The sequence below is a fragment of the Panthera onca genome, chromosome C1, assembly GCF_046562875.1.
Source record: "Panthera onca isolate mPanOnc1 chromosome C1, mPanOnc1 haplotype 2, whole genome shotgun sequence".
NCBI lineage: Eukaryota > Metazoa > Chordata > Mammalia > Carnivora > Felidae > Panthera > Panthera onca.
The window spans coordinates 71772291-71795084 of NC_138346.1; the positions used below are offsets into that span (position 1 = coordinate 71772291).

Consider the following 22794-nt stretch of genomic DNA (forward strand, 5'->3'; position numbering starts at 1 on the left):
CAAGATTCATTTGTCAGCCACAGAATTGGTCATATTTCAACATCTGTTACTCTGGCACATACTGATGGAAAGATGAAGATTCTGTGCAGTGAATACTGGATTGGAGTGTTGGCATTTCTGACAGATCTGGCAATTTTTCAAATTGAGTGAGGCATTAGGTTAGACTTCGCTTTATGGATTATATATCACTTTATTATGGATTATATTCCATTCTTGCTAATTGTGCTAAACTCAGAGAGACTGTAAGAGAAATGAGATCAGGCTGTGCTCTGTACCTCTCCCTTCCCAGAATGCCTTTAGAAGGGCTCAGGTGGGAGCCACAAACTATACAAAGAACTAAGCGGGTCGTTGTGGTAAAGTTAAATCAGTGTCACTAAGAATAACCCTAAAAGTCTGGGATGATGGCCTTTAGGATAGTAGCTGCCAATTTGCTATTCTATTTTTATGTAAGTTTTTTCCCCCTTTAACATCACTGTTTCAGGATTCAGTCTAAGTGAACTGGGAACTCTCAAGCAGGTTTTGCCTTGGCCAGCATTCCTTTTGCATTTTAGACTTCTCCACCTATTTTGTTTCATACCATACTGATTTTGTCTATTAAAAACATTTTCCCAACATCATTTCATTGTAGGGAAAGGGAAACAAAGTGGAAACAAGATTAATGTTTAAACTTAGCACTTACCTAGTTACATCTCTTAATGACATAAAGTTCTAATCCCATCATCGAAGTACATATTCATGGTAAAAAGGAAAAGATAAGAAATAGAGTGAGGGCAGGGTGAGATTCTAGGATGTACTCCAGAGATGGACAGCCTGGCTGCTTGACCTCAGTTAACCTGGCCGTTTTTTCTTCATCGTCCTTCAAATTTCAGTTTAAAGGTCTTAGCTGAAGATCCTTTTGCTAAATACATTCATTCATTCTGAATAGTATAAACATGTATGCTAAGTTGTCCAGGAACCCATTACTCTGTTAGCTCCTTTTTAATTTTACTTTTTTTTCTTAACTTAGTGATGGCAGTAACACCCTCATAGATATGCCTTATTTAAACATGGGTGAAAGTGGACAACCAAAATTTTCAAGATATTTCTTTTATTCAGAATAAAAAGTAGAAGTATAAGTTTGGTACTAAAGTATGGAGTGGATAACAGATCAACCCAGAACAACAATAATTTATTCTTTCTCATGATTTGGTGGTGCAGGAATTGGGACAGGGTCAGGGTTGGCCCTTCTACATGTTATCAGCTGGGTGGGGCACTGGGCTGTGTATTCAACTGGGTTCACTCACTCAGCTGCATTTAACTGGTGGCTCGGATGAGCTAGGAAGTTGTGAACATTTCACTTTGAATAGCTAGTGTCTCTTGCTTTGCTCTTATCCTTTCTCTGTCTTGATAGCTTGGCCTTTTCTCACAGGATGGTCATCTCAGAACCGCTGGACTTCTTAGTAGTCGCTAACTCCCAAGAGGAAAAGTGGAAGCTGCCAGGCACAGCGTCACTTCCACCATATTTTGTTGGTCAAAGCCAGTTACATGCCAGCCCACGTTCAAGTTGAAATGAGATGAAGTCCACCCCTTGATGGGTGGAATGGCAGGTGACTACGGGAAGGGAAGGGATTTGTGATGGCTATTCTGAGAATACTTTCTACTCCACCTACCTACCTCAGAGAATGTTTATGAAATTTAAATGAGGAAAAGCATTCAGGGCCATACTTAGGGTATGATAATAAAAGAAGTGTTGAGATACCAAAAAAAGTGAGAAAGAACTCAAATGTATATATATTTATATATGTATACCTACATATACATATCCCTGCCCCACAAGACTTGCATCTCCTTAGAGTATTTCCGGTAGGATATCTAGTTAAGGCATAGGGATAGTTTAAAATAATCCTAATTATTTCCAGAAAGAACAGAACTTTTCTTTTCAGTTCTGTTTGGTTCTGCTGGTTATGTAGAAAGTTTGGGTCAGGCTGAACTGTCCTGGCCAAAATATCAGTTCCCTTTAAATTTTTTTTTAATGTTTATTTATTTTTGAGACAGAGACAGCATGAACAGGGGAGGGTCAGAGAGAGGGAGACACAGAATCTGAAGCAGGCTCCAGGCTCCGAGCTGTCAGCACAGGGCCTGGTGTGGGGCTCAAACTCATGGACTGTGAGATCATGACCTGAGCCGAAGTTGGATGCTTAACCGACGGAGCCACCCAGGCACCCCTATCAGTTCCCTTTAAATATCTAATATGTAAATATCTAATATCTAAATATCTTTTCTCTAAAAGCTGGGTAATATGGCAGAACAGTAACCACAGGACTCAGGATTGAGTTTGTCCTTTCTGCCCTGTTTCCATCACTTCTGGCCTTCCTTGACAATAGTTTTCCTTATTTTTTTGTCAAAGATCCTTTTCATGACTAAAGTAATAAAGATTTGAAGGGATCATTAGTTAATCATCAGATAAAAATAATTCTAGACTGCTGCTGGCCATAAAGTAATTGCCACATTTATCTGATGGTATATAATAGTTTGCTTCTTCATTTTTCAGGGATTTAGTAAATTATAGGCCCTTGCCGTCTAATATGGAAGCCCCTAGCTATGTGTGACATTTTAAAGTTAATTAAAATACAAAATTCAGTTTCTCAGTTAACATTAGCCATATTGCTAGTGCTCTGTAGCCACCTGTGTCTAGTGGCCACCGTATTGGACAGTGAACAGGTAGAACATGTTTATCATAGAAAATTTTAATGGAAAACACTATTGTAGACTTTCCTAACTTATGTTGCTGTTTTTCTTCTCTTGCTGTCTCCTTCAAAGGCTCTTTCTTTTGTGCTTGTTTGTTTGGGGTGAGCAACAGGGAAAAAGATCAAGCTCGTGTCCAATATGTCTGGTTTTTAGTAGCGTTGATGAAATAGTTGATAACTGGGTGGACTGGAACTATTGACTAGAGTAAGGTTTTTGAAGTACCTTTGAATTTAATTTATATCTATTGCCTGCAGCAGTGATCACAGAGGTGGCTATAGGTGGTGTTAAGTGGACTAAAATCATGTGTTAGCTAAACACTTCTCATGAGCTAGTGACTGCACTTTTCTTATGAGTATTGTTTCATTACTTCTAAAAATTTCGCTTGACTACAAACTCCTTTACTAGGTGAAAACTAGGTCACTTTGCTCATATCTAAGACATTTGAAGTAATACGTGCCCTTTTCTCAGTTTAAACAAAAATTTCTAATTCAGGGTATGTTCAGATCTTGATATATACCAATTAAAATATTGACTTTAAACAAAGGGGTCATAAAAAACGTGAGATTAAAATGATTAGGAGCTGAGTCCTTATCATAAAACCCAAAGTAAACGAGGATTGCACAATTCTGTACGTAAGAAACACGATTCAGTTGCACAGGCATGCTCCTGGATATTCCAGACTGCTTTTAAATTTATAGTGCCTCATGTTGAGAGATTGATATTGAAATATACTGGGAATTAAAATTCAGTTATGATGAATAGTTGCTAAAAAGGCTTTAAGATAGCACTGTGGAGCTGTGGTGTAAAAAAGAACAGTCTTCAAAGCCAAGCCACATTTCTTAGGATTCAGAACCAGAAAAATTGGTCTAAGTCGTGTTATTTGCCAAATGGATCTTCTGTAAAGGAAGCCTGCTTTCTATCTAATGTTGACATAATTTATGTAAAACCTGGAAACAAAGTATACCTTAATATCACTTAATATTTGCTACATGGACCAGATTTTAGCAATTCTAGTTGTAAAGCTAAAAATGAGGGGCGCCTGGGTGGCTCAGTCGGTTAAGCGGCCGACTTCAGCTCGGGTCATGATCTCGCGGTCCGTGAGTTCAAGCCCCGCGTCGGGCTCTGTGCTGACAGCTCAGAGCCTGGAGCCTGTTTTGGATTCTGTGTCTCCCTCTCTCTGACCCTCCCCCATTCATGCTTTGTCTCTCTCTGTCTCAAAAAAAAAAAAAAAAAAAGTTAAAAAAAAATTAAAAAAAAAAAAGCTAAAAATGAAGTTTGGTTGCTGAAAACTTGAATTCTGTCAACAGAATTGTCCTAAGCATATTTTCCTATCTTTGTATCAAAACCGTGAGAGTAGATACTCACCCAGGAGATCCAGCCAGTTAGCCAGGAACCTCGAACCTCAGAAGGGAAGAATAGCTCATAGCTTATCTCATTAGATTTCCTTCATGATGTGAGTTGCTTGAGTATTGAGCAATGAGGGTGATGTCCCAGGTCTAAATCTGCTTTGTTCTAGGTAGTTGGGCAGGCTACTTAGCATATCTGTCCAGCATTCCAAACCATTAAATGAAATGCTAGTCCTGTTTCCCAATCACTCTCATGACTCATCAAGGAGTCACAGAGATTTCCCTGTAGTGCTGCAGCAAGCCTAACTTTCCTCAAAACTCTGGCTCTTTCTTGGACACACTGCCATTAGGCTACCTGCATGTCCTACATGCTATGCTGTCTCTCACAAACATTTTATATCCCTATATCTGGATCTAGCTAAGAACTTTTCTTGGTCAGGATTGATTTGCAGCTCCTAATCTGAATTCCCCCACAGATGCCACACTGTCATTGTTGCAAGGGGTTAAATCAGTCTTTACACCTCTGTCGAATAGTGTGGCATTAAAATGACATTTCTTTGAGTTAATCATGGCCAATGTTCTATGAAACTACCATTTTCTATATTTCCTAGAGTTTAGAAGGCATTTGAGACACCAGCTGCTAAGAAAAAGCAGAGAATAGAAAAGTGTTTGTGAGAATGACAAACGCTTGTGAATTTTACTGTTTCTAGTGGGCCAGAAAAATGTGTGTAAATCTTACCTATTCTCACAGGCCCTTTGAGAACCTGTCCCACAGAGCTCTTTATAGTCACCATTTGGAGTCAATCTCCTTTTCCCTGTTCTCCCACTGTATGTTATCTAGATCTCCATCTATTACTGGTCAGGTTCTGCTTTGCCACTTGGCCATCTGTGCATGTCTCTTTCTTATTGAAACTGTCAGATTCTTTTTTGTACCTTTAGAAGCACCTATAACAATATATGTTTATACATACATATATATATATATTTGTTTCTTAAATATTATAGATTCATATTCAATAAATAGTATTGAGTGTCTACATTATACATGACACTGGTGAAAAAAAAGCAACGAACAAAAGAGATATGATCCCTTCTCTCAAGGAGGTTTCAACGGAGGATGGATATTTAAATAATAATTTAAATTACAACTTGATGAGTCCGGAAAAGGAGCTGTACCCTGTACTCTATGTGCGATTATGCAACAGGAGGGTCTAGCCTCTTCTGCGGGCGGGGGTGGGGAGGATTTTCTGGTAGGAGCTCTGTAAGTTGAGATAGGAAGGATGAACCAGGCAGTAGAGGAGGAGGACTCTATGCAGAGGGAACAGCATGTGTGGAACATGTTGCTGGATAGATTGCCTTACAGATAGAAGAGCTGAAAGACCAGAATACCTGGAACTAAGTGGGTGAGGAAGGGAATGGTGCAGGAGGAGGAGTGGATAGGCATCAAAGCTCCCAGGGATTTGTGGGCCATGTGAAGGATTTGAGTCTTTAGTGTAAGATCAAGAAAAGGTATAAAGTGGAAGATGCTTAATCTACATGTATTCAGTTAAATCCTAACAGCCTCCAGCTTCCAGCTTCTGTAAGTTACATTTGCACTCAATCTCATCTGCACTGACTGTTGGGGGAAAAGAGGAAAAGGCATAAGTTATACGGGCAGTTGGAACCTCTCTACCGAAGGATAACAAGATGCCTCTTTGGAAAAGAAACTGACTAGTAGGTTGAAGGACTATCAGTCTGGATCCAGGGTTTTCAGAATTTGAGTTTTATTCTACCTTGGATATGGACCACTCAGTTTATTCTGAAAAACTGATTTCTAGCAATCATCTTCCTCTCAGTTTACTCTTAGACTTTTGCCTAAGTGAACTAGGCCTTTCTTGAATTCTGAAACCATTCCTCCTGCCACAAACAACCCCCTGCCCACCAACACTTAACCATCAAAGGATAAATGCCAGTATTTTTCTCTTGCTGGAGCTGTGTGTCCATATCACTTGCATGAGCAGTCTCTGCGGTAAGTCTGGAGGAGACAAAGGAAGAGGTGGAGGGACCAAAATGCAAAGGAGCTGGGCTTGATATCCAGTGATTATTTTGTTGAACTGGAACCCAAGCAGACAGCTGAATGTAATGAGAAGAAAAAGTCAAGGATTTTTAAAGAGTTATTTCAGATTTAAAAATCCAGTTTCTAACAAATAGCGCTTGAAGATGCCAGTGCTTTGTGCATAGCACTTTTAAATGATTAACATTTCTTGAACATGGAAACAAAAAGGGAAGTGTGTATAAAGAGGCACAGGTTCAGAAAGGTTATTTCTGCTTTTTGAATCCTTTGGGCAAGTAAAAATACATAAATTGTTTGGATTGATCAGTTCTTACTAAAAAGAAACACTCGAAAGAATAGTTTTAAGTCAGTGCTTGGTTATTTGATAATTACTAGTATACTAGATGGAAAATAGAAAATTAGAGGTGTGTTTGTGGTAGTTTCTTTTTTTTTTTTTTTTAAGTTTATTCATTTTAAGAGAAAGAGAGAGTGTAAGCAGGGGAGGAGCAGAGAGAGAGAGGGAGCGAGAGAGAATCCCAAACAGGCTCCACGCTGTCAGCACAGAGCACAACACGGGGCTCCATCTCATGAACCATGAGATCATGACCTCAGCCGAAATCCAGAGTCAGACGCTTGACCGACTGAGCTACCAGACTCCCCAAGGTGTTGTATTTTCTTATGAGAAAGATCTTTTTATTATCTCCGTCACTTAGGTGTACCTCATGATTTCTCATATTTAAATACATCCAGTTCAATTTTTTTTAATTGTTTTTATTGACGTGTAGTTGACACACAATGTCACATGTGTTGAGGAGAACATCTTTTTTAAATGTAAACTCGATTTAATTTCTCGCACTCGCAGCTCTTGGACAGGGTATTTAATCTCTGACCCAGTCTCATGCTGGGAAACAGAGCCTCTGGTCAGGCTCATAGAAGACCGTGGATGTGAAAGGGCTTTTGAAAAACTATAGAGCACCATAGGAATGTATTTACTAGTGTTATTGTTTCAGTCATCTGTTACTAAGGAACAAACCATCTCAGATTTAAAACATGATCTGTTATTTTGTGTAGTTCCCTGGGTTGACTGGGATCAGCTGTGTGGCTCTTCTGCTCCATATGACTTTGAGTCACTCACACAGCTGCATGCAATTGGGAGCTTGGCTGCAGATGGAATGTCCAAGATGGCCATAGTCACATACCTTATAGTTATCTGGCTCTTGGCTGGAGTGCCTCCATTCTCCTCTGCCAGGCTTCTCATTCTGCAGGGCTTCTCTTTCCACGTAGGCTCTTTTCTTGGATGGCAGACTAGCCTTGACCTCCTTACGTGGCAATTGGCTCAGGGCTCTTAAGGCCTAGACCTGCAAGTCACTCAGCAATACTTTTGCACTCTTCCGTTTTAGTCACAGGACCATCCCACTTTCACGGGGTTAAAAATAGGTTCCAAGTCTTGACTCAAGAGGGCAAATTCATATTGGGAAAGCATATGCAGAATGAAGGGATTGTGGCAGCCATCTTTGGAACATTCTATCACAACCATTATCATTATTTTTTTTAATTTTTATTTAATTTATTCTTTTAATTTACATCCAAGTTAGTTAGCGTATAGTGCAACAGTGATTTCAGGAGTAGATTCCTTAGTGCCCCTTACTCATTTAGCCCATCCCCCCTCCCACACCCCCCCCCCCCAGTAACCCTCTGTTTGTTCTCCATATTTGAGTATCTCTTATGTTTTTCTCCCCCTCCCTGTTTTTTATTATTTTTGCTTCTCTTCCCTTATGTTCATCTGTTTTGTATCTTAAAGTCCTCACATGAGTGAAGTCATATGATATTTGTCTTTCTCTGACTGACTAATTTCGCTTAGCATAATACCCTCTAGCTTCATTCACGTAGTTGTAAGCAGGCGAGGAGCAGAGAGAGAGAGAGGGAGCGAGAGAGAATCCCAAATAGGCTCCACGCTGTCAGCACAGAGCATAACGCAGGGCTCGATCTCATGAACCATGAGATCATGACCTCAGCCGAAATCCTCAGCAAATGGCAAGATTTCATTCTTTTTGATTGCCGAGTAATACTGCATTGTATGTATACCACATCTTCTTTATCCATTCATCCATCGATGGACACTTGGTCTCTTTCCATACTTTGGCTATTGTTGATAGTGCTGCTATAAACATTGGGGTACATGTGCCCCTTCGAAACAGCATACCTGTATCCCTTGGAAAAATACCTAGTAGTGCAATTGCTGGGACGTAGGGTAGTTCTATTTTTAATGTTTTGATGAACCTCCATACTGTTTTCCAGAGTGGCTGCACCAGTTTGCATTCCCACCAGCAGTGCAAAAGAAATTATCTTTCTTTGCATCCTCTCCAACATCTGTTGTTGCCTGAGTTGTTAATGTTAGCCATCCTGACAGGTGTGAGGTGGTATCTCATTGTGGTTTTGATTTGTATTTCCCTTGATGATGAGTGATGTTGAGCATTTCTTCATGTGTCTGTCGGGCATCTGGATGTCTTCTTTGGAGAAGTGTCTATTCATGTCTTTTGCCCATTTCTTCACTGGATTATTTTTGGGGTGTTGAGTTTGATCAGTTCTTTATAGATTTTGGATACTAACCCTTTATCTGATATGTCATTTGCAAATATCTTCTATTCTGTTGGTTGCCTTTTAGTTTTGCTGATTGTTTCCTTCGCTGTTGAGAAGCTTTTTATTTTGATGAGGTCCCAATAGTTTATTTTTGCTTTCGTTTCCCTTGCCTCTGGAGATGTGTTGAGTAAGAAGTTGCTGTGGCCAAGGTCAAAGAGGTTTTGCCTGCTTTCTCCTCAAGGATTTTGATGGCTTCCTGTGTTACATTTAGGTCTTTCATCCATTTTGAGTTGATTTTTGTGTGTGGTGTAAGAAAGTGGTCCAGGTTCATTTTTCTGCATGTCGCTGTCCAGTTTTCCCAGCACCACTTGAAGTGACTGTGTTTATTCCATTGGATAGTCTTTCCTGCTTTATCAAAGATTAGTTGGCTATACGTTTGTGGGTCCATTCTGTTCGGTTGATCTGAGTGTCTGTTTTTGTGCCACTGTCACAACCATTATTGACTGAAGCTTGATAGATGAAAAGATTCCATACTCGATGGGTAAGAAATTAGAACCAAACTCTTGGGCTGTACACTCCTGGAGATTAACGTTTCAACATCGTTTTTTAATATAAATGTGCCATGCATAATAACCATCAAATAAATCCACAGTAATTATTCTAATTGAAGGGGAAAATATATCCCCTAAAAATGTAATTCCTGATTTAGTCTTATTGTTTAATAAAGAAGAAATGCACTACAATTACATTTTATTGTTTCAGAAGTTAAATTCATTCTAGACGTTTATTGATACAAAGGGAATTTTGATCTCCCTCTAGTGGCAAAAGATTTCATTTCTTTCCCAAAGAGCTTGCTTGAAATAATAAGATGGCTGACATATATAACAGAACACAGTTTCAAGAATGACTGATTCTTACTGAGATGTATGCTTTCTCCTGGGTAAATTATGATAGGATTTTTTCATCTCTTATGAGAAACTTTAACCTTCCTAAGAAACTTCAATCATATTTTATGAAAAAAATGGAAAGGAAATTTCCTCTTAACTTTTGAAGTATAAAAACTAAAGTCTGAAGTAAAAATTATTATAGTTTGACAACTAAAATATCCTGATCCCTGATTAGAAAGTAAATTGAATTTTTAATTTTTGTCTGAAGAATATTTTTTGAACAGATATATGTATTTAATTGCAAACATTTTTAGAGAGCAATAGATAGCTATTAAAATATGGAGCTTGGAAAGCACTGATAGCCAAATTAAAAAAAAAAAAAATAGAGGTGTCAAAACCTTATGGTTCCCTCTTAAATAAAGTTCACATTTAGATTTTCATAGCCAGTTGGGAAACAATATTCAACGTAGCTATCACCAGCACTCTACCTAAAGGAAGCATGTCAAAGGGTGGGAATAGAAAAACAGCTACTATGGACTTTGTACATGAAGTTTTCCTATCCCCACCCCTCACCAGAGAGAGTTAATGATGCTCATTAACTTACTCTGTTATCTATCCATTCACAGGCAGATTAATTCCAATTTCTTTTTAAAGGACATTTTCTGTAATGCTGTCAGCAAAGACATTCTTACAAAATGCTGTTTTCTCCACTATTTGCTGAAGCTGATCCAGATTACTTTACTGCATTGTCTTGTCTGGCAGGCTGAGACCCTCATCCCTCTCTTCTTCCAGGCCAGGGATGGGAGGTAAGAATCCAGAGATTTCAGGGTGCCTGGCCGGCTCAGCTGGTAGATCATATATATGACCTCAGGGTTGGGGGTTCCAGCCCCACGTTGGGTGCAGAGATTACTTAAAAATAAAATCTTAAAAAAAAAAAAAAGAATCCATAGATTTGTTTTTTCCTTTTAAAACTTCAGAAAGTGGAACCCAGGATTATCATAATTCCCAGAGATTTTGTTTAGTTTGGGAGTAAACTATGAACTAGTAAGATTTCATAAAAACAATTAAACTATCCAATAAAAAGTTCGACTTTGTTTCTTTCCAATACCTCTTTTTAGTTCGACATTTATAACCCAGTATGTGTCTCTTGTGGTCTCGATTACATCCGGTGTTTTTAGCTGGCAGCGTTTCCTCTGTTGAGGCCCCACTTTATTTGCCAGACTTCATTTCTGTGAATATAAAGAGAGAAAACCAACTCGTATTAGAGAGTGAAACTTGAGAAAAAATTAAGTGTTAGTATAACATTGATTTTTGAAACAAAAAATGAAGCACTAAATCTGTTATAAACAAAGTGGTGGTCTGGTTATTAAAATACATAGGCTACAAAGTACATGGTAAGTCTTACAGCCATCTTCCAACCACCCTGCATGTTTTCCTTTGAATATTTATGAAAACCTAATTTAACTAACAGAGACCAAAGATTCTCCTCCCATTTAGTTGCACAGATTTGGAATAATGAAAGTGAATTTGCAATTCTTAAAGTAGTGTTTTCTTCCAGTTCTCATAGAAGTGTTTTTGGAACAGTGGTCTGTGCTAACAGCTGTATTCAATCTTGAGTAAAAGTCACTTCCTGAAGAGAATGAAATTCAACTTAACATGCGAACTTGCCTGGAACATAATCCTGTAGGGCGAGTGTACTATGTGATTATGAAACTGGACACGGGCACCCCGCTGAGGTGATTTCTTGTAAACGGTACCCAATAGAAACCATTAATCAGAGTCCGTGTTTTTAACTGAAAATTTAATAATTTAAAAGCATTGCCTCTTCATACACATAACCATATTAATTTTCAAAAACTTTACCCTTTAGTATCTTGAAAATATAATTTCCTTGTAGGATTATGTTATATGGAATCTTTACCTATGTGTCTACACACACTCATATATATAGATAGATAGAGATGTCGATATACGTACATATACGTACATATGTACATATTTAGGCTTTTCAGAATTTTTAAATTGTGTTTTTCATGAGTTTCAGGCCAAATTTATTTTTGATTCAGTTTCATTCATTCATTTGTTTCATGAAGCCTAATTTAAATAGAATCTTTGTTCCTGACTTATAAGATTAATTGATCACACATAAATAGGAGAGATACAGCTTTAGATATTTAATATCCATTTAAAAGTATCTTTTGGATAGATATTACTGACTTTTATTCTCTTAAATAATGTACTTTTTAATTTTTTTAATTTTTTCTATTTTTTTTAAAAAGATAATGTTGTGTGAATATAACTTGGATATTGCTAAACCCAAATAGAATCATGCCTTAAATGGAAAGTTTTTACTTGAGTCAGTTGTTTATGTCACAGATCACTCTTTTGCTGTCTAAACCACGAATGTATAGGTTTCAATCAAGACCGTCAAAGTAGAGATAAAGTCTAACACATTAAGCTAGAATTAACAAATAAGCATATATAAAAATTCTAGACTTCTCAATTTGTAGGAATCAAAACCATTTCCCACTTTGGTAACAGAGAAGGAACTAGGCTGTTTTCATTCCCTGACAAAATCACTAAGTTGCCTTGAAGACCTTTGTTTATAATGTTTTTGTGCATTCTCTTCCTCTGGACATGCTCCCCTCCCTCTAGTGAGATACTAATTAAAGAGAGGCCACTGTGACCCTAGGTTGTTTAGAAGTCACCAGGGAATGAGGCGGCAGCAGAAATATGGAAAGGAAGTGCTCATTCCCAAAATATAACACAACCCTTAAGACCATCTTATCAAAAATCTGTTGGCTTTTAATAGCAAAAAGATGTCTCCTTTGATTTAAAACATAGATTTAAAACCAAAATAGAATCTCCAAGACGGACTTACTTAAACAATACATAGTACATACACTTTTTAGAAGAATTTGTAGCAAATAACATTATCTCTTGAGACACTGAAATATATAAACATTGAAGACATATTTTAAGTTTGATGAAGGTTAGTCTAATTTGTATGTGGGTTTTGGGGGGGCTGGAGGGGTGTAAAATTCTTTTACAGAATTTGAGATAACTCAGATTTTCTGGGGTTTTTTTGGTTTTTTGGTTTTGTTTTGTTTTGTTTTTTTTGTTTTGTTTTGTTTTGTTTTTTGGACACCAGGCAACACTTTAATTGGGATGATAAGAAAGATGAATGTGATACGTGCTGATCATACAGGTAAAATTAGGGCAATTTCATTAGTAATAAATGATTTGAAAGAAAGTGGAAATAATTTAGTAATTTAATAAGCAGCTGGTACTGCCTGACATCATATTATTTCCCTCTTGAAATGACTTGATATTGCTAAGTGGTAACTTCCAAGAAGCAATTTCTTATACAACTATGTTGTTTGTGTTCGTTTACTAAGATGCTTTTGATTGCAAGTAATAGAGACCCACTATTGTTTGTGTTAAGTAATAGGGTTGTGATGGTTCTGAGAATACGTAAGGGCATCAGAATCTCAGCTCTGAGACCAGACCTCACGTGAACCCTGGAAATCTGCCTTCCTAGGCCTCAGGAAGGGCAGGAACCATAGTAGCTATGGCCTCATGGAGACCAACTGGATGACCGCTCTCAGTTCAAGGCACAAATTCAAGAACAGCAGGTTTAAAGTTTTCCTCTTCAAATTCCACCATTTCTGTCAGCTGGTTTCTGTGTCTGGCTATTTTGCTTCTTGCCAGCATCTCATTCCTCCACTCCTGTGAGTCTCAGTGTTGCTGAAAACCCCTGCCCTGTGAGTCACTATTCTTCTGTCTCATTGTTTCTGCATCCTGCCAACTTCAGCTTAGTCACGGCCCCCAGCGACTTCATGGCCTTCCTCCGTAGGCCCAGCACCCCGCAGTTGGACTATGGTTGGCTCCCTGTATATATTCTCTCTGAATGAACAGACGAAGAACATCATTAGATTTAAAGAGTAACTCATCGTAATGAGCTAACAATATACCAAATAACTAAAAGGCAGCTGGAAGGGGAAAGATTTTTTGAAAAAAAAAAAAATTTTTTTTAATGTTTATTTATTTTTAAGAAACAGAGATAGAACACGAACAGGGGAGGGGCAGTGAGAGGGAGACATAGAATCCGAATCAGGCTCCAGGCTCCAGGCTGTCAGCACAGAGCCCAACACAGGACTCTAACTCATGAACCAAACCGCGAGATTATGACTTGAGCCGAAGTTGGATGCTTAACTGACTGAGCCACCCAGGTGCCCTAAGATATTTTGAAAATTTTAAGAGACCTTTGGCTCAAAAAATATTCACTGTAATAATAGTAAAAAATTACTTGTTTACAGAGGCACTGAAGGATTTTATATGTTTAAACTTGAGAGTCCAGACTATCACATTAAAAGATACTTTATTTTTAAAATATTTATTTATTTATTTTTGAGACAGAGAGACAGAGAGACAGAGAGAGAGAGAGAGAGAGTGCGTGAGCTCAAGTAGGGGAGGGGTAGAGAGAGGGAGACACAATCCAAAGCAGGCTCCAGGCTCTGAGCTGTCAGCGCAGAGCCCAATGTGGGTGAGATCATGACCTGTGCCAAAGTTGGATGCTTAACCAACTGAGCCACCCAGCACCCCCCCCCACCCCCCCCACCCCCGCCGGTGTTTTTTCAATGTTTGTTTATTTATAAAAGATACTTTAAATTCCCTTACTTCTGTGTTGCCCCATTTAGGTAGCTAAATGCCTAACTTTTTGAAATGGAGATAATTGGGAGCTTCAGATCTTAATCTTAATTGTCTGTGAATAGATAGATTTTCAATTCCCTATTGCCTTAACACAACCATCCCTTTTATGACAGTTTTTAAAATCCCATGCCTACCTATAGCTACTCATCTTTTAACTTTTGGTTGCTCAGGGTACCACAGTAAACACCAGGAAGGAGTTCTCAATTCTTCCCTCCTTTGCTTGCTTTTTTTTCTTTTTAAATAGGAAAGAATGGTTTTGAAGTTCCTTCCGTAAATAAAATCGTTGCTAGTTTCTGCCATTTAAATGATAGTTTATAAGTGGACAGCAAATATAATTAGACCCAAATGTGTAATTTTTCTTTTTATTTAAAAGTTTTCAACTAAATGTTGGGTTAAAGCATGTTAAAATTTAGTTGCTCAGCTATCTTTTCCTAGAGCATGAATATCCAAAGTTGTCAGTTAATGGGGCTTCCATCCCCACTGCATTTTGGAAACAATCAGCATTCTCAAATGCATTTGAGTATTTTCCCTCCTTAGGGTAAAGGTGCTTTTCAGATTCTGAAAGTTTTCTGTGTGAAAACAAAACAAAAACAAAATAAATAATAAAAAGTGCTACATACATATGAAGAAAATGTTCTCTTTAATTTTATGAAAACGGTACTTTTTCCTAGATTCATAAGTCAATACATTTAAAATAAGTTTTGTTTATAGAGTTGCAACTGTGTGCAAGGCATTAAGATAGACCCCTAGCTCTTGACAAGCTTGCTTTCCAGCGAAACACACAGATATAATCAAAGTACAGCACAAGTGGCCATAGAAGGGAGCATATTGATTTCAGTAGTGACACCAGATTAAAGCAGTGAATGCTGACTAGGGGAAATAGAGGCTCAAGGAAGTCTGAACCATGGGTCTGGATCCCTAGAGAAAAGCTAAGATTGGATTTCTAGATGTGGACTCCTTTGTCCAGAGTGATTACTGGAGCGCTAGTTGTGAGTAAACTTGTATATGGAAAAAAATCTAGAGCAAGGTAACAGATAGGACCAAGGAGGATGACCAAAAGGGGTGACATCTTGGAATTCCTTGAAGATGGGTGACAGAACTAAATCACGTTGGATAAGAGGATGAAGAGGTGATGGTGGGTGAGTAGTGGGGGGCATGAGCCAAATTACCGTAGTCCGTAACTAGAATGGGAAGTGAAAACAAACAAACATCCACTGATGAACAGTCTTCAGAGAACTCTGGCAATGAAAGAGAGAAGGAATAAAACAGCTTAACCAAGGAAGCATTTCTCTTTTTTTAAGGTAAAGAAGGCACAAGCAAGTTACTTTACAGGGAAAAGAAGCCATTGCATGCACTGTTCTTCTTTCTAAAAGAAAAATATATTAATATATTACTTTTATAGTGAAATAAACATTAAGTAGCCCACCAAAAATTAAAGAGAGAAAGAAAGAAAGAAAGAAAGGGCAAACCATTACAGAAATTGAGTTGGAGAGACAGGTGAGGGTGATGGGGAGAGCAGGTAATAAGGAAATTCATTTGAAATCAAGGACACACACACACACACACACACACACGCACGCACACTGGAGAAGGAACGAGGGAAGTTCACGCAAATAATGTTAAATGATCTCTACCTTATCATTTGGCAATGAAGAGTGAGATTGAGAGTTTGAGGGAAAGAAAGAAAAGGTTTGGGATTAATTCTCTGTGAGAAGGGGTAGGGAGCCCCTTGGAAATGAGTAAAATGAATGCTAGTGAATTATTAATGAAGCCTATAGGCGTAGTTATGATTTGTAGTTGTTAGCAACTCAGGAGAAGGAATAGAAAAATCTGATGGTTAAAGTGTTCATCTGAAAGATTAAAAGGGCTGTGGATACTGGGTACTAGAAATAACAAACTTGGGATACCTGATTTGGGGATCTAGATTGGTTGCAAGTACGTGAAGTGTGGGGAAGGGGTGCTGTTGGTAACAGGAGTGACATGATAAAGCAGAGGAATGGGAGCATAAACAGAATGAAGAGGAAGCTGAAGTTTCTACATCTGGGATTTAAGAAATACAGGTGTTATGGACAGTAAAGAAACAATGCCTGTAAAATACTAATAACAATGTTTGGCACATTGTGCACTCAAACAGTGTTATCTAATACTATTATTTTTCTATTAAGAGTACAGGATAGATGGAAGAATGGTAATTTCAGACCTTGATGCCATGCAATGACATTAGTCCTTGAGGCAAAGTGGATAGGTAGGTGTGGCTGGAGTGGAGTTCAAGGATCTGTGAGGTTGGGGTTTTAGAGGATGTGGTATCACCTACAAAAAGCTCTTAGTTATGTGCTAAATTCTCTGAAGGTAAGTAAATGATAACTAGTCTTTGTAATTTAACAAACTGATGTGTCTTACTTGCTTCTTCCCAAAACTGTAAAGGAGATACTGTTACCTTTTCCCTTTTTACAGTTAGATTGAGATGAAGATTGCTAAACTAGCAAGTGGTAGAATGATCTTTTGAACGTGGTAATTTTTATTGAAAGTGAATGCCTGTCCACTACTCCATATTATAAGTGGCAATGGCAGCCTATAGGTGATAGATGGAGATGGAGTGCATTTTGAGGGCTGTGCTGTTTTGCACTGAAGAGGAGCAAGGAAGAGGCAGGTGCCTCTTGGTGTGGGAAGTCAGAGGAATCAGCCACTGGAGTTTCAAGGAAAATTGTGTCATCAGGGGAAAGTCCTTCCCAGCTGCTCTAATCATTCTAAAACATATTTTGGTACCATTTTGGGTTTTAATAAACATAAGCTCACTTGAGAAAACAGTCATCTCTAAGCCTTCTTAGGTCAAGAGGCTGTAATTTTCATACACTTTATAGGAAGGCTTCTTTCTTTTCATAGCAAAACTTTATATGTATAGTATGTTATAGGTGTATCTATTATATTGATATTTATATATCTCTATATAAATTGTTATATGTATTGTTATATTTGTATATAGATACATCTGTTATATATCATGTGTATGTAGAGAGAAACAGAGACAGACAGACACAAAGCGGGGGAGGTAGAGAGGCAGAGAGGGAGGGAGGGGAATAAAGGGAGAGAGTAAGCGAATGCACGCACATGAGCACACGAGTGCTGAAGTTAAATGGTTATCTTTTCTGGGTTCCTGTAACCACTCTCTGTTTCATTCTTTATAACAACGCTGTTCAGATAAGGATGGGAGTGTGTGTCCTCATCATTTCTGACTCTGAATTGTGCAGAGTAAGACACAGTGACTGATGGGAGTATATATAGCATTCTTCAGGTGTGCTGGACTAGAAAAGACGCTGAGAACAGCTGACTTATGGTGAAGCCAGGTCAGTAAGGACTTGCTGAGCTCTCCGAAAATGCCTTTCAGTATAGTAAATAGTGGAGAGGACATGGCACATCTTGGCCATAGTTTCATCAGCTGAGGAGTTTATAATGTAAAGACACTAAGTTGACCTAATTCAGGCATTACTACGGTCGTTAGAAAATATAGTGAGAGATCTTGGAAAATAAATGAGAGTAGGAAAAACTCAGAGGGGGAACCATGAGCTGTGATTTCAACAGAGTAAACAGGGAGGGATGAATGTGGTTTGGCTGATGGAAAAACAGAGGCTATTTCCTGGCAAAACTCAGAACCAGAACAGAGTGAGTTCGTGGGCAGCCAAAACACAAACAGTTATTGGAAGAGAGGTAAAGGCGGAGAGGAGTTGGAAGTAGAGTGCTTTATAAGTGATGTTCAGAAATTTGCATTGGATGTGGAGATTTTAGGAAGTAGAAAGAGAGGACCAGAGGGGTCATAAAGAAGATATTTGGAAGTAATATATGTAACAATTTGGAATTAATAGGGACCAGTCAGGGGGAGAAACAGAAGACATCCCAGCATTTCTAGCTTGAGGAAACTAATAGATAAAAGATACAAAAAAAGAAGAGTCAGTAAGAACCGAAGAAATGCTGCTAATTTAGAAATCATGGGTTCTCACTGTCAAGTGTAGAAACTGGCTGAATCTTACCTGTTTAATCACTTGGATTTGTAGTATTTTTCTAACAGATTCACTATTACCTTTGTACCATCTAGATTTAGTCTCATATCTCAACTTTTGAATGTTTTTTCTTTTTTAGGAGAGATTCATGGAGGAAAGGGTAAAAATGGGTGGATAAAATAGTTATTTAAAAGTCCTTTGTAGGGTGTTGGAGCTCCCAAAATCCATTTGCTTTGGTTTCTGGATCCTCTGAAAATCAACCTCACAGGCTTTTAATACACTGATATCACCCAAAAATACTCTGGTTATGGGAATTTTCAAACCTACTTTAACGTTTATTTATTTTTGAGACAGAGAGAGACAGAGCATGAACGGGGGAGGGTCAGAGAGAGGGAGACACAGAATATGAAACAGGCTCCAGGCTCTGAGCTGTCCGCACAGAGCCCGACGTGGGGCTCAAACTCACGGACTGCGAGATCATGACCTGAGCCGAAGTCGGCCGCTTAACCGACTGAGCCACCCAGGCGCCCCCAAACCTACTTTAAAGTAGAAACATTAGCTTCAACAATTATCAACAATTTGTCCATTCTTAGGTACTGATAGAACTATTAAAACTGTTGTGTGACACAATGAAAAGAATCACATGATATTCCATTACAAGAGCCTGTACACCTACTTTTAAAAAAAAATCTGGTAATCAGGGGTGCCTGGGTGGCTCAGTCGGTTAAGCGCCCGACTTTGGCTCAGGTCATGATCTTATAGTTTGTCAGTTCGAGCCCCACGTCAGTCTCTGTGCTGACAGCTCAGAGCTGGAGCTTGTTTCAGATTCTGTGTCTCCCTCTTTCTCTGCCCCTCCCCCACTTGTGCTTTGTCTCTCTCTGTCTCTCTCTCTCTCTCTCTCTCTCTAAAAAATAGACATTAAAATAAAATTTTTTAAAAAATTTGGTAATCATCAAAAACTTAAATTATGAGTTTTTAAATAAAGGGGGCAGAGAGATGTAGAAACAGGGGAAATCAGTTTCTTCAGTGAGTTGCAATATTTTGTAACCTGATATACTTCTCAGTATTGCTTAAGTTAATTCTAAGACTTCTTTAAAGAGGCCCTAAAATAGCATATATTTTCAAATCACTCAAGAGATCATGAATTACAGATTCTGGAATGATATTCTCTAATACTTAAGAAGTTTGGCTGATAAATTAGAATTTATAATTTGTCATTGAATTAACATGTCTCAAAAATATAAGGTGGTTGGACTTTTATGAAATTATAGTGTCTGTTCGAATAGGACTTACCTGCATTTGAAGACATTATTCATTCATTCATTGATTCATTCATACACTCATTGAACCAATATTTGAATGCCTGATATGTTCTAGGCCCCGAGTTAGGGGCTTAGGATATACTAGCAGTTTGATGTGTTAATAATTCCTATAAGATGATTTTCATTGTGAAATCAATTACAGTTTTCTCTTACTACAAGGGAAACATTACAGATAAGTGAAATTCATAGGTGGTTCCCAAGCTTATGGAGACTGTAGGTTGGTCCAGACTATAGGTTATTGACTTACCTGATTCACATAAAAATTACTTTTCCGATCTGAAACCCGAAGAAGACTGAGAACTGGCACTCCAGGTCCTGCAAAAAGATGGAAATCCGTTTGTAAGACACATAGGTTCGAATTGATGCCGTGTGCCAAAACTGTACTGATGCCTAATCTTGGGAATGTGTGTGTATGTCTCTGTATACATCTGTGTGAGTAAAACCTGATAAAGACGTAACAGTCCAGGATGAATGGTCTGAAGTCCTGTTTGCAACTGACAACTCTAAAGCACCACCAATAGCAAGAAGTGTGGAATGGAGAAATCTGGTAAATATCTACAGATTGAGGTTCATCTCCATTTACCCTTTCTTATTACATAAATGCATGGTATAAAACACTGTGGGCGTAATTTGAAATGATTGTAGGGAGATGGCTGAGGAGAGGAGCAGACAGTTGAGTTTGTTCTTTTGTAATGGATGCCTTTGTGAGATAAGGGTAAAGTTTCTCATTCTGACACTGGGAGACTGTGCTCACCGCTTGTAAGACATACTGTCAGATCGCCTTGGAAGAACGGAGTCTGTTCGTCATTGACTTGTAACCTCTTAGTAGCTCTGTGTTCTTACGAAGGTTAAAAATGAGTGTTTGAAAAAATAGATTTCTCCAGTCTAGGCTATGAATAAAAAGAACATGCGCATGCATTGTGTTCATGTACCTGTATGCCATCTCTACAGAGTCTAAGACTCGCCTTTTTCACATTTCAACGTCTCTGAAGTCAGGATCCATCTTATAATTTATGATGTCTTATAATTACTGTTGTCCATTTTTTTTCAAATGTTGACATGTAATTATCAAGCATCTTACAATCAGTTGCATCTTAGATTGCACGCTATACTGTTTATATCCAAATATTTCGAGGACACTGATCTGAGAGAGATGAGTAGGACCTTTCTCTTCCCCAAGAAGTAAAGCAAAAAGATTTATTCTGACAGTAACAGTTTAGGTCAAAAGAAACCATTTGGTTATGGACTTCTATTTCCTTAATAAGTCACACACAAATGCAAAATGCACCATTTATTACAACCCCTTTTATAATCCCAAGTGATCTAAAAATTAGGATGAAAATTCATCGTGTTTAATCATAATTTGTAAAGCTTATTCTTTTTTTAAAATGTTTATTTAGAGAGAAAGAGAGAGAGTGGGTGATGGGGAGAGAGAGAGGAGAAAGAGAATCCCAAGCAGGCATAGCACAATCAGCATAGAGCCCAACACGGGGCTCAATCCCATGAACCGTAAGATCATGACCTGAGCCGAAATCAAGAATTGGATGCTTAACTGACTGCACCACCCAGGTGCCCATATAAAACTTATTCTTTAAGATTTGATCACTCTAGGGGCACCTGGGTAGCTAGCTAGTTGGTTAAGAATCTGACTTCGGCTCAGGTCATGATTTCATGGTTCATGAGTTGCAGTGCTGTGTCAGTCTCTGTGCTGACAGCTCAGAGCCTGGAGCCTGCTTCAGATTCTGTGTCTCCGTCTCTGCCCCACCCCCTCCAAATAAGTAAACATTAAAAAAATTTTTTTAAAGATTTGATCACTCCCTTTTTCACATTCAGCTCTTTCTAACTTCAGATAATCATGGTTTTGAAAAATGGTTGAAAATCATTATTTGTGCTACTTGTGTATGTGTGTGTATAAGAAGGCTGACTTGCCTCATCCATTCGTGACTCCAACAAAACCTACTATATACAGGACAGTGGGTTAAGAAACTCATCAGAAATTTACAGACTCTTTAAGTCATCTTATAAGACTTTTAAAGCTCAAAGTAAGATGACTCTGCCCTCACTTTTATGGGTAGGGAAGTGTGGAACACAGAGAAAAAACACTATACCATCTTATAGAAGACATTGTCCTGGGATAGGTTCAGATTTGGAGGCCATGAAACATAGAACTTTGTAATAGATATGGCTAAATATGGGTAGATGGAATGAGTTTATTATTGGTCAGGATGTCCAAGAAGAGACCGTAGAATTCCTTCCATTATTGCAATATTTATTGAATGATTATTATATGCCAGGCACAGGGACTGACCCTTAATAATCCTTTCCTACCTTGAGATTCTACATTTCCAGGCTTCATGAGCTAGGGCATGTTGTTTAACCTAGTTGAGGCTGTCTCACCTGTTCAAAAAAAGTAGAGAATGCCTGCCCTGCCTCCTTCCCTGAGATTTTAATATGGTTACATACAATAAAGCATTTTGTAAATTGTAACATTTTTATATATTCATTTTTTCTTTAAGTGTTAAATAAATTTGTACATATATAAAATATTATATAAATTGTGTGTGTATGTGTGTGTGTGTGTGTATGTGTGTGTATATATATATATATAAAACGAATTTGCAAAATGTCTTCAGAAGTTATCTGCTTCCTCCAGCTTAGAAGAATCTAACATGATTTTAAAAATTAATAATCCTTTAGTTGAAACATTATCGTATTTGCCATGAGATCAAGTATTAGGTGGGAAGCTGAAAGGAGGGTGGTTCTGGGAGGATCCATTTAATATGTTGTCAGCATTCTGGGAGTGTTCTTTATAGCTTGGAATTAGGAATTGCTGATGTCATGATCAGTCATATTGTCCTGACAACATCAGAATTTCCTCATTCGCCTTCTCTTCGCTTGGGGAGTATCAATTTGTGACAGGTTTGTCATCAGTTTGCCCCATGTATTAGATAACCCAGAACTAGTCATTCTTAAGGACACTTAGGGTGGGGAATTTTTATAAGCTCTGTATGTAGCCCTTCCAGAACTTTTAACGAAATACTCTAATGTTGAAAAGTTTGCCATCGTACACATTCAACTGAATAGAAATTCATTTCTAATTCTTTATTTTCTTATTTGAACCTTTACATTTATAATTCAGTGGAGAATGAAAAGCTTTTCAGCATCTCCATTTGGACATAATTAATTGTCCTC

General features: G+C 38.1%; 1 protein-coding gene across 6 annotated transcripts in view; it reads left to right on the forward strand.

Moving 5' to 3' along the window:
* The window catches only part of RBMS1 (RNA binding motif single stranded interacting protein 1), a 218371-nt gene that overhangs the window by 55402 nt on the left and 140175 nt on the right, over positions 1-22794 (forward strand). The window contains exon 1 of one of the 6 annotated variants that reach the window (XM_060626854.3): positions 22503-22521. The exons of the other annotated variants lie outside the window; for them this stretch is intronic. The gene's annotated coding sequence lies outside the window, so the exon portion shown is untranslated. Of the gene's footprint in view, positions 1-22502; positions 22522-22794 lie in introns of those variants that run through there. 6 annotated transcript variants of the gene reach the window in all.